Source organism: Sminthopsis crassicaudata, chromosome 2 (assembly GCF_048593235.1).
Source record: "Sminthopsis crassicaudata isolate SCR6 chromosome 2, ASM4859323v1, whole genome shotgun sequence".
Taxonomy (NCBI): domain Eukaryota; kingdom Metazoa; phylum Chordata; class Mammalia; order Dasyuromorphia; family Dasyuridae; genus Sminthopsis; species Sminthopsis crassicaudata.
The window spans coordinates 594,732,498-594,745,474 of record NC_133618.1 but is presented as its reverse complement, the minus strand read 5'-3'; the positions used below and the strand labels follow the sequence as shown (position 1 = coordinate 594,745,474).

Below are 12,977 nucleotides of genomic sequence, written 5' to 3'. Positions count from 1 at the left end.
TGAGTCTGGAAAAAATAAGTCATCTCTATCTAGATGTTTCCTAAATCTATAGAGTCAATCTTCAATAACCAAATGTTTAAGTTTTGAGACTTTAAGAATTTATGTGATTATTAATCTTATTTTTACTTTCAAGTTGACAACCATGTACATTCATGGGTAAGCATAGTACAGACAGACTGTTGGAGGTGATGTTGAAATTGCACCAGTCTAAGTATCTTCTGGACAAATAGGAAAGTAGTTAAGGGCTGCCATCTCAGGCTCCTTCCAGCTCATTCTAAAACCAAACTTTTCTATGCTCAAAGGGAGACAAAGAGGGACATATAACTTTATGGGGTGGGGTGCTCAGCCAGGAGGGGAAAGCGCTCTTTTGGGGTGGGGTGCTTAGCCAGAAGAAGGGCACTCTCCCAGGGGAAGGTCTTGGTAAGCACTAGTTCTGCTTCCAAAACTACTGAAGCACTTTTTAAAAGGAGATGTAGGGGAGAGAAGAGGAGTACATGGAATTGAACATCTCAGGTGCTGTCAGAGAAGACTGAACAGTTGATGTCCCAGCAATCTCTCCCTTAGTTTTCAGAGGGCAGCTAAGGTAGAGAGGTTAATAGCAGCTGTAGTATACAGTACAACTCCCTCATACCTCCATCTGACAAATTGCAAGGTAAGATTCAGGCTTTTTAAAAATTAGTTTAAGAATTTTATTTGCTGTATAGTTTCTTTGGTAATGTATATTTCATGTGCTTTGAAAAGTGAATATTATCTGAAATCAATTTTATTGAAAAAATGCTTTATGCATTATCAGCTTCATTTTGTGTGTTGCATCTTGTGGGTTATTCATGATTACTGCCTTAGAAAAAGTGCAAGTTTCTAAATTACTATTGATTAGAGAAATGCAAACTAAAATGACTCTGAGGTACTGCTTCACACCTTTTAGATTGCTAAAATGAGAGGACAAGATAATGAATAATGTTGGAGGGAATGTGAGAAAACTGGGACACTGATGCATTGTTGGTGGAGTTGTGAAATGATCCCATCATTCTGGAGAGCAATTTGGAACTATGTCCAAAGGGCATACCTGTGCATACACTTTGATCCATCAGTACTGCTAAAGAAAACATTAAAGAGAGAAAGGACCCATATGGGCAAAAATGTTTGTAGCAGGCCTTTTTGTAGAGGCAGGGAACTGGAAATTGACTGGATACCTATAAGTTGTAGAATGGCTGAATAAGTTACGGTATGTGAATAGTGGAATATTATTGTTCTAGAGGAAATGTTGAGTAGGCTGGTTTCAGAAAAGCCTGGAAAGACTGATATGAACTGATGCTAAGTGAAATGAGCAGAGCAAAAAGAACATTGTACACAGTAATAACAACATAATGTGATGATCAGATGGACTTGATTCTTCTCAACAATGGCATCCAAGGCAATTCCAACAGACTTGGGAAGGAAAATCCCAATTCATGGACTATAACTTTTTTGTAGTTTCCAGGATTCCAGGCTTTTCTTATTCCAATCCATTCTCCACACAGCTGCCAAAATTATTGTTCTCAAACACAGATCTTACCCAATCATTCTGTTGTGACTTTCAGTGGTACCTTATTGCTTCTAGGATAAAATATAAACCTTTTAACCTGACATTTAAGATCCCAACCCCCTCACACACATTCAGTTCCAACCTACTTTTTCACCTGTATTTCACATCACTTTCCTTCCGGACTCTGTGTACCAGCCAATCTGGACTGCTACTTCTTTCTCCAAATTGACATTATATCTATACAAGAATGTCTGTCTCCCAAGATTGTTGTGAACATCAAATGAGATAATGGTAGTAACACTTAGAGAGGAATTAAGGTTTTCAAAGTTCTATACAAATACTATCTTATTTGATCCTCTGTTAAGTAGGTCAGATAAGGATACTGATACAGTACTGATACAAATAAAGAAACTGAAGCTGACAGAAATTAAGTGACTTGTCTAGGGTCTGATTTAAATTCATGATTTCTTGACTCTAGTAGGCCCAGAAATTCACTGAACCATCTAGCTGCCTCACATTTGTAATTCTAGCTGTTAATTTTTATTGTTTTCTATTGCCTTTGTCCATTTATACTACTACCTGTCATACCTAGAAATAAATTCCCTCCTCATCCTTGCCTTTCAGAATCCAGGCATTCAAGGTTAAATTCAGATGCCACTGATCCTCCCTGTTGTCCATATTTTCTTCTCTCTTCAAATTACCTTGCATAATGCTGTATCCCCCAGAAGAATGGAAGCTCTTTCAAGAGAACAGATATTTCATTTAAGGGCTTTACATGTTTAGCAACAGCATAGTGTTTCTGTATATAGTAGGCACTTAATAAATGTTTATTTAATTTAACTGAACTGAATGACATTACCCTGAACTACTCAACTTACCACCAGAGACTTAAATCCAAGCACTGACTCCAAACCTGTATTCTTTCCCTTACAAAACACTTCTGTTTCCTCACTTTGTTGTTACCCAAATCATATCCTTCAAGCTTTCTGAAGTCTCACCTTTCCCAGAGAGCCTTCTCTGATGACCACAATCCGCTGAGGTCACTCTGGCTAATTATAACTTGAGTACATAGTAATACAACATTTTGTTACCATTTAATTTCTTTTACTGTCTCCCTACTTTATTATAAGCTCCTTTAAGGTAGTCACCATATCTTATGCTTTTCTGTCTCTCCCAAAGTGCCTCAATAAAGATTTAGGAAATGAGTTAAAATTATATGGAAATGCACACTGAAAATAATTTATCAACTGACAAGTATTTATCTCTAATACTATATCCAGGAAGGCTCTGCAAGGAAGGAAAGGAAATAAGTATTTACATAATACCTGTTACATGCCAAGAATGTATCAAGTACTTTATTTTTTTGGTTTGTTTGAGGTTTGTTGTTGTTGTTGTTGTTGTTGTTTTAAATAAATATCTCATTTAAACCACAACAATTCAGAGAAATTGGTACTCATCATCCCCATTTTACAGTTGAGTAAATTGAGGGAAATAGAAATTAAGTAACTTGTCCAGGGTCATATCACTACCTATATCTAAATTTTAGCTCAGGTCTTTTTTTTCTATCCATTTTTACCACTAACTGCCTCAAATGCAGTTACTGCCTCATTGATTTCTCCTTGTTGTAGTCTCCTCCATCATTCTGGGAGGGCTCCAGGGTCTGATAATTGGAGTGGGCCATACCATTGAACACAGAGTCAGAAAACGTGGTTTAAATCTCAGCCTTTGCTACTTACTACTAACAAGCCATTTCATTTTTATCAACCTCAATTTTCTATTCTGTAAAGTGGCAATAATAATATTATCCACCCTACCTATTCTACAGAATGATCATGAGTACATAATCAGCTGATGATGTGGCTAAAGTCTAAAGGCTAAAGTCATCTTTGATAAACTGTAATGTGCTAAGCAAGTGTAAGTTGTTAATATTACCCTGCTAAACCTCCAAGACATTCTAGCATTCATCAACTTCTATCCACAGGGGGGAAAAAAAGCTATCTCTGGCCAAATGGAATCAAAGACTTCTGCTCTACCAGGCTTCTTTTACTTCTCTTTTTTCCAAAATGTCAATGAATAGAGATTGGTAACTTTGGACTGTTGACATCAATGGAAGGTCACACATTTCAAGTATGTGTTTACTTTTTTGTGTGTCTTTGTCAAGATTTCTCTTTTCTCATCCATGTATTTTCCATCTGCCATCAATTTCAACTTCTCTCTCTTGATGGCATTTATATGTGTGTTCAAATTTAAGTTTATTTCAAATGGCATTTTGATTGAAATGTATACATAATTCTAAATGGTCACATCAAATATTTTGCACAAAATTTTGGACTTATGTCTTAATAAACTTATCTCTAAATAGCACATTTGCCAAAGGAAAAATGGTAAATCAAGCAAACTTGAGGAAAGTGATAAGCCACCTGCATTCTCCACTGCATGATCATTAAGTTACAATCACTGGCAACAAAACCAGGCAATAAGAGATACATGTCCAGCACTTTATTGAATTTTGTTCCATAGGAAATGTTAAGAATTTGTGAAACTAACCCAAAAGTAATTCCTAATGTATTCTTGTTATTAGGATTACAAGTAACCCAAAGGGTCTCTGGGTATTTGCTTTTCACTGGACAGCAGATCTTTGTTAGAAATCATTTAAGGTGCCCCACCTCTGCTTGCAAACTAATGCAAATTTTAACTCCTGTTTTGCAATCTGACACAGGTTTGTGTATGGGAAAACACATGAGTCCTGCAGTCTGACCCGCATTTATCCTTTAAAAGGGAAAGAGGCAAGAGCTGCTTTGGAGAGAGCTTACCAAAAGCCAAATCTGTCCATACAAAGAAAGTTTAATAAACCCTGCAAAACTATCCCCATTCTAACGGTCCTAGATGTCATTGTGAAAAAGCATTCTATGACATTAAAGTGACAGAAACCTAAGGAATTTTCACTTCAGTAAGTCGAATGTAGCTTTACTCTCTGTAGGACCTAGAGTCCCTGAACTTGAGGAAAACTATGGATGCCCATGGCACAATAGCATCCTAGAGATTTCCTCTGTGCACCTCTTCTCCTCTACCCATCTCCTTATCAATTGCCTCCATTGGTGATAAACAATCTTCCATGTTACTTCATTTTCCTTCACAATCTCTGCCTGGTTCCACTCCACAAAACACTATATCCTCTGGTTATAATGTCTGTCCTGTCCCTCCCTCTTCAACTTTTTTTTATGTGTTCTTTTCCCTTATTAGAATGTAAGCTTCTTGAGGACAGGGAATGTTAATCTTTTTCTTATTTATATTTCCAGCATTTAGCACAGTGCCCAGCACAAAGTAGATACTTAATAATGTTGAGTGAATTGAATTGGACTTTCACAAATCTTGAAGCTTCCAGGCAGTTCAAAATGGAGAGATGAAAAGAATAATGACCACAGTTCCGTTGGCCTAGAGTCCTGGCTTTGCCCAATAGTTGGTAGAACAATCTTTTGCAATAGCGACATCAATAATAATTGCTCACTGGGGCACCTAGGTGACTCAGTGAATAGAGCACCAGCCCTGAAATCAGGAGGATCTGAGTTCAAATTTGGCCTCAGACACTTAACATTTCCTAGCTGTGTGACCCTGGGCAAGTCAGTCCCAAATGCCTCAGCAAAAAATAATAATGATAATAATAATAATTGCTCACATTTGAATATTCATCACAGTTTCCAAATCATTTTCATATATTTCATCTTAGGTATCATGTCTTATGCATGTATGTGCAACCCTTCCCACATGTGAAACTCTTTATTCAATCACAGTCCTGCTTTAGAGTCTTTCTACAATAGCTTCCAATTGGTCCCTCTTCGTCAAGTCTCTCCCCTCTAGAGTCTATCCTCCATACATCTGCCAAAGTGATTTTCCTAAATCCCAAACAAGATTGTATCACTCTTCTACTCAATAAATTCCAGTGCTTCCCTATTACCTCTGGGAGCAAATAAGTGTTTGCACCTCTGTTTGACATTAAAAGCCCTCTACAACCTCACTCCAATCTACTTTTTTAGTCTAGATATAGATTACTCCTCTTTGAGCATTCACATACCTGGAATTCACTCTGTCTCCACCTCTGCTTCTTAGTAATCAGAGAGGAGAGTTCAAGACCCAATACCTAGCAAATCATACAAAGTTTGGCAAGCCATTGGAGCCCCTATTATGTACAAACATTGCATTAAAACAGTTTATTTATTTATTTTTAATTATAGCATTTTATTTACAAGTTATATGCATGGGTAATTTTATAGCATTGACAATTGCAAAACCTTTTGTTCAAATTTTTCCCCTCCTTCCCCCCACTCCCTCCCCTAGATTGTAGATTGACGAATACATGTTAAATATGTTAAAGTATATATATATATATATATATATATATATATATATATATATACACATACATAAAGTTATTTTGCTGTACAAAAAGAATTCAACTTTGAAATAGTATACAATTAACCTGTGAAGAAAATAAAAAATGCAGGCGGACAAAAATAGAGGGATTGGGAATTCTATGTAGCGGTTCATAGTCATCTCCTACAATTCTTTTGCTGGGTGTAGTTGGTTCAATTCATTAGTGCTCTATTGCATGAAAACACTTTTTAACAATATATTTAATCCTCACAAGTAAATCCTGAGAAGTAAATATAGTCATTTTCCCCATTTTTACATTTAAGAAAACTGAGGCAAACAGATTAATTTACTTGCCCAGAATCACACAGTTAATAAATATCCTGGATCACATTTAAACTCAGACCTCCCTGAGTTCATTGGTAAAATTAAGTGGTTAGATTAGATTGGTTTTTAGCTTTTTTGTGTCATGGATCCTTTTGACAATCTAGTGAAGTCTTCTGAATTTCCTTCTAAAAATAATGTTTTAAAATATGTAAAATAAAATAAATACAATTAGAATAAAAACAAATCATACTAAAATATAGTTATCAAAATATTGTTTAATACGTGTTCCTGGTCCTAGATTATGAGCCTCTGATCAACGCTCTCCAAGTTTATTTGCAGCATAACATCTTCTGACCGTGTGGCTGAATGATATCCAAAATCCTGTCTAGTTCTAAAAGGCCTGTGAAGATGGTGTCATAGCAATAGTAGACAGACAATGCTCTGCTGTGAAGCAAAAGGGAAAGGGCATAGGAACCAGGGTTCAGACCCTTCCTTGGCGGTCTCATCTTACGAACCCAAGGTTGTTACTGAGACAAAAGTGAAATCCCTTTTGTAACTTACCTTCTCCACGACTCATTTGTAAATGATTCCTTTAGCTAATGAACTCTGAATGTCAAATGCAATCCATCAGGCAAGCCAGGCGGGAAGTGATGAAATGACCATTCTCTGCAGGAGGGATGTGCTCTGGGTTTTCCCTGCTCTTGTAGTAATATTCGTCACAGCTAAATTTGAAAATAAAAACCAGATGTAATCACCAGGAGCAGGAAGAATAGTCTTCCCCATTTTTTGAAAGAATCTGCTAAGTCGATCTAGTAGAAGTAGCCATGGCCCTTGAGATGTTGTCTGCTGGGAATTAGCAGTGGTCTCACTGGAGCAAGCCAATACTAAACCAAGGGTACCAGATTTAATTGATGAGATTGTGGGACAGGCCACATAGACTAAAGTGAGTTACCATCTCATGCCCCTGCCTTGCTCACTGCTTATTATTCACATAATATAGTTTGTCTTCTAGGACCACTCATGGAATATGGAAATATGATCATGATTCTGTAATTTGACATATTCTTGAACTCAAGCTACTGCTTGTTCAGCATAGAATCATAAACTGGAACCCAGAAGGAGCTTTAGAGAGCATCTAAGATGTTTTAATACATCAACACTAGGGAGAGTGGAAGGAGAAGGAAGATCTAAGTCAGTGAGGGTCATGATGGATGGAATCAAAAAGGACATAGGCTTTAGACTTGGAAAGGACTTTAGAGATCAGATAATTCAGAGATTTCATTTTAGAAATGAGGAAATAAAGACCTTGAAGCAATGAAGAGAATTGTCCAGTTATATACTTAGTAACAGAGTAAAGATTTGAACTCAGACTGGTGGTCTTTCTACTGCACTATACTGGCTTCCTTTCTTCCTTAGTAACTCCTTCAACAAATACTTAATGTGTTGATTGTGTGGCAGACACTACACTAGCTATTGGGGATATAGAAACAAAAATAAAATTGTGCTTATTATTAAATTTTTTGAGGAATTGGGGTTAAGTAACTTGCCCAGAGTTATATAGCTAGTAAGTAGTTGACATTAGATTTGAACTCAGATCCTCCTCACTTCAGGGCCAATGATCTATCCATTGTCCTTGCTAAAGAGTTTATATTCTACTGATGAAGATGACACATAGAAGGAAGTAATGGTGAAAAAAGGAAATTACTATCTTGGAAGTTATAGAGATAGGGAAACTTTGCAGATTTCTGGTGGTCCCAGGGAGGGCAGAGTTCAGGGGCCTAGCCCCTCCCACAAATAGTCCCTGGTGATTGGATTCAGAGAGTGTAAGAAACAGCAGCAAGGGAAGCTATAGAGTGGGCCAGGATGACATATATACAAAGTAGATCCAAAATGATTTCAGGGTGGGGCATGGACAATTAGAGCAGAATCAGGAAAAAACTTCAGGAAAAAAAAAATCAGCAAAAGCTGACTTTTGAAGAAAATTCGGAATTTTAAGAGGTAGAGGTGAGACAAAGAATTCCACATTCCACAGGAAATGGAATGACATGTGCCAGGCCAGCAAATTCGCCGGTTTGGCTCCAAAGTAGAATGCATGCATGAAATAATGTGCAATATGCTTGGAAAAACTGACTAGAGGCAGATTATGACAGGCTTTAATTATCAAACAGAAGGGTTTGTGTTAGATCCACAGACAATAAAAATCTATGTTGCTGTTTGAGGAAAGGAGTAGCATGAGCAGAGATGTGCTTTAGCAAATTCACTTCAGACTTATATGGAGAGGATGGATTGGTGATGAGAGAGATTTGAAGCAATAAGACCAGACAGTTATTACACTAGACTAAATAAGAGGTGTCCAGGACCTGGATGAGTGGTGGTCATGTGATTAAAACCACTTTGGGGAGTCAGCATAAAATTTTAACTAATTCCTACATTCCTCTGCCATACGGACCCAGCTTCAAGTTTCATTTGACTGTCTTATACTCTCACTTGATGCTCAGTTGTAAGCTTGTGTTTTAATGCCAAAATTATCATCATCTTTCTATGAAACTTGGTGGTTTCCATTTTATGAACCTTGATTTACTCCTCTAAAAATGGAGAGAATCCCAGTTTCCAGAGAGAAATGAACAATGAAAAATAAGAAAGTGGTTAAACTCATTTGGGAAATTTTCAGGTGTTCAAGATGGTATAGAAAGCCAATAGCGCAATGAATAAAGTTCTGGGTTTGGAGATGGGTAAACCTAAATACAAATCTAGCAGCAGTCACTAGATTAGCTATATCATCCTGAACAAGCCATTTAAACTCCATATTTGCCTCAGTTTCCTCAACTGTAAAATGAGAATAATAATCATATTTACCTCAGGGTTGTTGTGAGTATCAAATGAAATCATATCTGTAAAAAGCACTTAGCAGAGTGGCTAGTACATAGTAGATATAATATAAATACTTATTTCCTTTACTCTCCTTCTCAGACTGTCATAGTAGACAAAAAAAATTGGATTAGTTGTCAAATAAGTTGCTTTCTAATTCTGTCCTATGACTCAGAAAGCAAAGAGTTGGTAAGAGAACCCTTAAGTGCCCTCAGTGATTTTTAGTCACCTCATTTTGTTGTCAATCTCATACAGAAATGGGGGGAAGGGAACTGAATTGTACATAAGGATTCTTGTGTCCATATAATGATTTAGAAAATCATATATGTTCTATTGTATTTTCATTTATTTTTGTTACATTTTTTTCCAATTACATTTTAATCTAGTTCAGCAGCGCTCAGGGCTCAGGTATGGTGTATATCTCTGCAGTCATTCCCCACAAATTGTCCTATGCCATGGACAAAAATTGGAGATTTAATTGCTGAACCACTGTCAGTGATCTCTGAAGAACAGAAATGAGCAGAAAAGGTGCTATGGCAATGTGTATGGATAGATGTTCCAAGGTTCTAAATGAGGAAAGATGGGATAATTTAAACTACTGATCAATGAATTTGGGATTGATTGTTGGTAAAATTCCAGGATTCAAGACACAATATTTTCCCCTAAATAGTAATTTATTTTTTACAAATACATGTAAAGATAGTTTTCAACACTCATTTTTGTAAGACTATGCATTCCAAATTTTTCTCCTTCCCTTCCTTCTTCACCTCTCTTCCCCAAGATAGCAAGCAATATGATATATGTTAAATATGGGCGTTCCTTTTAAATATATTTTCATATTTGTCATATTGTGCAATAAAAATAGACCAAAGGGGTAAAAACACAAGAAAGAAAAATAAACAAATAGCAGTAACAACAACAACAACAACAACAAAAAGGTGAAAATACTATACTTTGATCCATATTCAGTCTCTATAGTTCTCTCTCTGGATGCAGATAGTATTTTCCATCCCAAGTTCAAAAGACAATTTGCAAGCTTTTAGAAGGGAGGCAGTCATTCCTAAAAAAGCCAATAGATATGTTCATTAACATTGACTACACTACTCTTGCTTCCTTCTTTGACTAAAGTACTGGGCAAATTGGTCAAAGGAAAAAGTATATAGGCTTCAACAAGGCACTTAATGAAGATACTTAAGTTCACTGACTGAACAAAGTAAAGAAATGAAAATTGAATGACAGTATGGGTGGAGTGGAAATGTCAAACCCAAATAGAAACAGATTCCTGTGAACCACATGTTGACTTAGAAAACCACAAACTAACATTATCTATGTTGTACTATATTTTTATTTACTTTGCTACATATTTCCCAATTATAGCTTAATCTAGTTCTGGCCATGTTTGGCAGTTTTACAGGCAGTTTGCTAGTAATGGCTTAAAGTTTGACACCTCTAGCTTTGAAATTAGACCAGAATGTTTATTAATGTCAATTTAAAGTAATAACTTTTATGGAGTGCTGCACCATTCTGTTCTTGGCCCTGTTCTGACTCTGATGAAGGTCAGACACTTACTGTGTAACCCTGGACAAGTCATTTAACCCTGTTTGCCCCATTTTCCTCATCTCTAAAATGAGATGGACTAGGAAATGGCAAACTTCTCTAGTATCTTTGCCAAGAAATCCCCAAATAGTGTCAGGAAGAATAGGACGTGACTAAAATGGCTTAACAACAGCAACTGATGAAGGTATGGGTCATAGAATAATAGATTTAGTGCTAGAAAGGACTTTAGAATTTCTAAGTCCAATCTTCTCATTTTATAGATTAAGAAACTGAAGCCTTTCAAGGTTATAGAGCTATTAAGTGTAGGCAGGACTTGAATCCAGGTCTTCTTGGGTTCAAGTCCATTTCTCCAATCACTAAAACTATATTGCTTCTTATAGCAGGCTTATCAAATTTTAATATTATACCCAGGAATGATAACTAACACAGTGTATAACTGAATCAGGATCCAAAATTATCATTTCTTTTTTTCCTCAAAAATAATCATTTTTCCATAAGAAGTTTTTTTATTTTTTAATTTTTAGCATTTATTTTTTTTTAATTTTGAGTTCCAAATTCTCTCCCTCTTTCTTACCTCTCCACTACTCATCAAGAAAACAAGCAATATGATATCAATTATATGTGAGAAATTATGCAAAGTATATTTTCATATTAGCCATATTACAAAAGAAAAGCAAGAAAAAATAAAGTGAAAAAAGTATGTTTCCATCTTCACACAGAATTAATCAGTTCTCTCTCTGGAGGCAGACAGCATCTTTCCCCATGAATCTTTAGCATTGTCTTGGATCATTGTTTTGATCAGAGTATCCAAGTCTTTCACTGTTATCATCATTAGAATATTGCTCTTCCTATGTACTATGTTGTCCTGGTTCTGCTCACTTTACTTAAATCATACAAGTCATCCTAAGTGTTTTTGAAATCATTATCATTTCTTATATCATCATATTATTCCATCACAATCATATGCTAAGGGGCAGATAGATAGTGTGGTAGATGGAGCACCAGTTCTGGAGTCAGAAGGATCTGAATTCAAATGTGATCTCAGACACTTAACACTTCTTAGCTGTATGACCCTGGGCAAGTCACTTAACCCCAATTGCCTCAAGGGAAAAAAAGGAATGAACATTGAAGCAAAGTCAAGTATGCCTTCTTGAGTCCTTTTCCCTTTTCTTTGATCTCTTTGCAACGGACTCAGTAGTGCTTTTGATGGGTCAAAGGATCTACACAATTTTATTGCCTTTTGTGAACAGTTCCAAATTGTTCTCCAGAATGATTAGAAGTTTACAATTCCTTCAACAGCACATTAGTATATCTATTTTCCCTCATCCCCTCCAGCATTTTCCATTTTCCTTTTCTGTTATATTAGTTGATCTGAGAAGTGTGAGCTAGTAATTCAGAGTTGTTTTAATTTGCATGTCTTTAGTGACAAACATCATTTCTAAAAGATTGATTGAACTATGGGCCAAATCTAATATCAAAATTTAGTAGGAAAAACATAAAATCTATACAAGTTTAATTTAAAAAGACCACCATATACATATAGCATGTGAGCATCAGTTAAAGGAATAGAGGAATAGTTAGCTTGGAATAAAGAAGACTTGAAATGGGGAAGGGAAGAATGCATGTGTCTTTATGATGTGAAACCATATAGAAAAGAGATTAGATTTGTTTTACTTGATTCTGTAACTAGGCATAACTAGGATGCTAGTTAACTAGGAACTATGGGTAGAAGTTGTCGGAAGCATAACTAGGAACAATAGGTGAAAGTTTTAGGGAAAGATTTCAGTACACTGTAATGAAAAACTTTTCTAGCAATTAGAGATGTTCTGAAGTGAAATGGGCATCTGGGAACAGTGAGTTCACTATCATTGGAGGCCTTGTAATGGAAACTGATAACCCCTGTCACAGATGCAGTGGTAGAAATTCCTATTAAGATGTGTTGTGTCACATCATTTCTAAGGTCTCCTCTTTCTTGAAAATTCTAATAAATGGTAGTTTCTTCATTTGCAAAATGAGAGTTCATTTGAATGATTTCAAAAGTCCCTTCTAGCAATACAAGTATATTTATTAATCTTTGAATAGTGGGGCTCCTTTAACATCCTGATGTTAACAATTTGATGTTCTACCAAGTAATTTCTTTTCCATAAAGAAAACAGTTGAAATAATCACTGCTCTAAAAACCATGTGCACAACAGTGACCAGGCGATAGGTGTTTGGTGAGTGAGGAATCACGACTTGTTTCCTGAAAGGTAAGGTGACCTTTTCACTGACACCAGTTTGGAGCATAAATAGTATCAGGTGAGCAGACCACAATCTAGACTGAAACCCAGGT

General features: G+C 36.2%; 1 long non-coding RNA gene across 1 annotated transcript in view; it reads right to left on the bottom strand.

Annotated features, from left to right (window-relative positions):
- Positions 1–12,977, bottom strand: part of LOC141558465 (uncharacterized) — a 97,327-nt gene that overhangs the window by 62,194 nt on the left and 22,156 nt on the right. Inside the window, exon 3 of the long non-coding RNA XR_012487074.1 lies at positions 6,782–6,942. This is a non-coding gene — a long non-coding RNA (uncharacterized LOC141558465). The remainder of the gene's footprint in view (positions 1–6,781; positions 6,943–12,977) is intronic.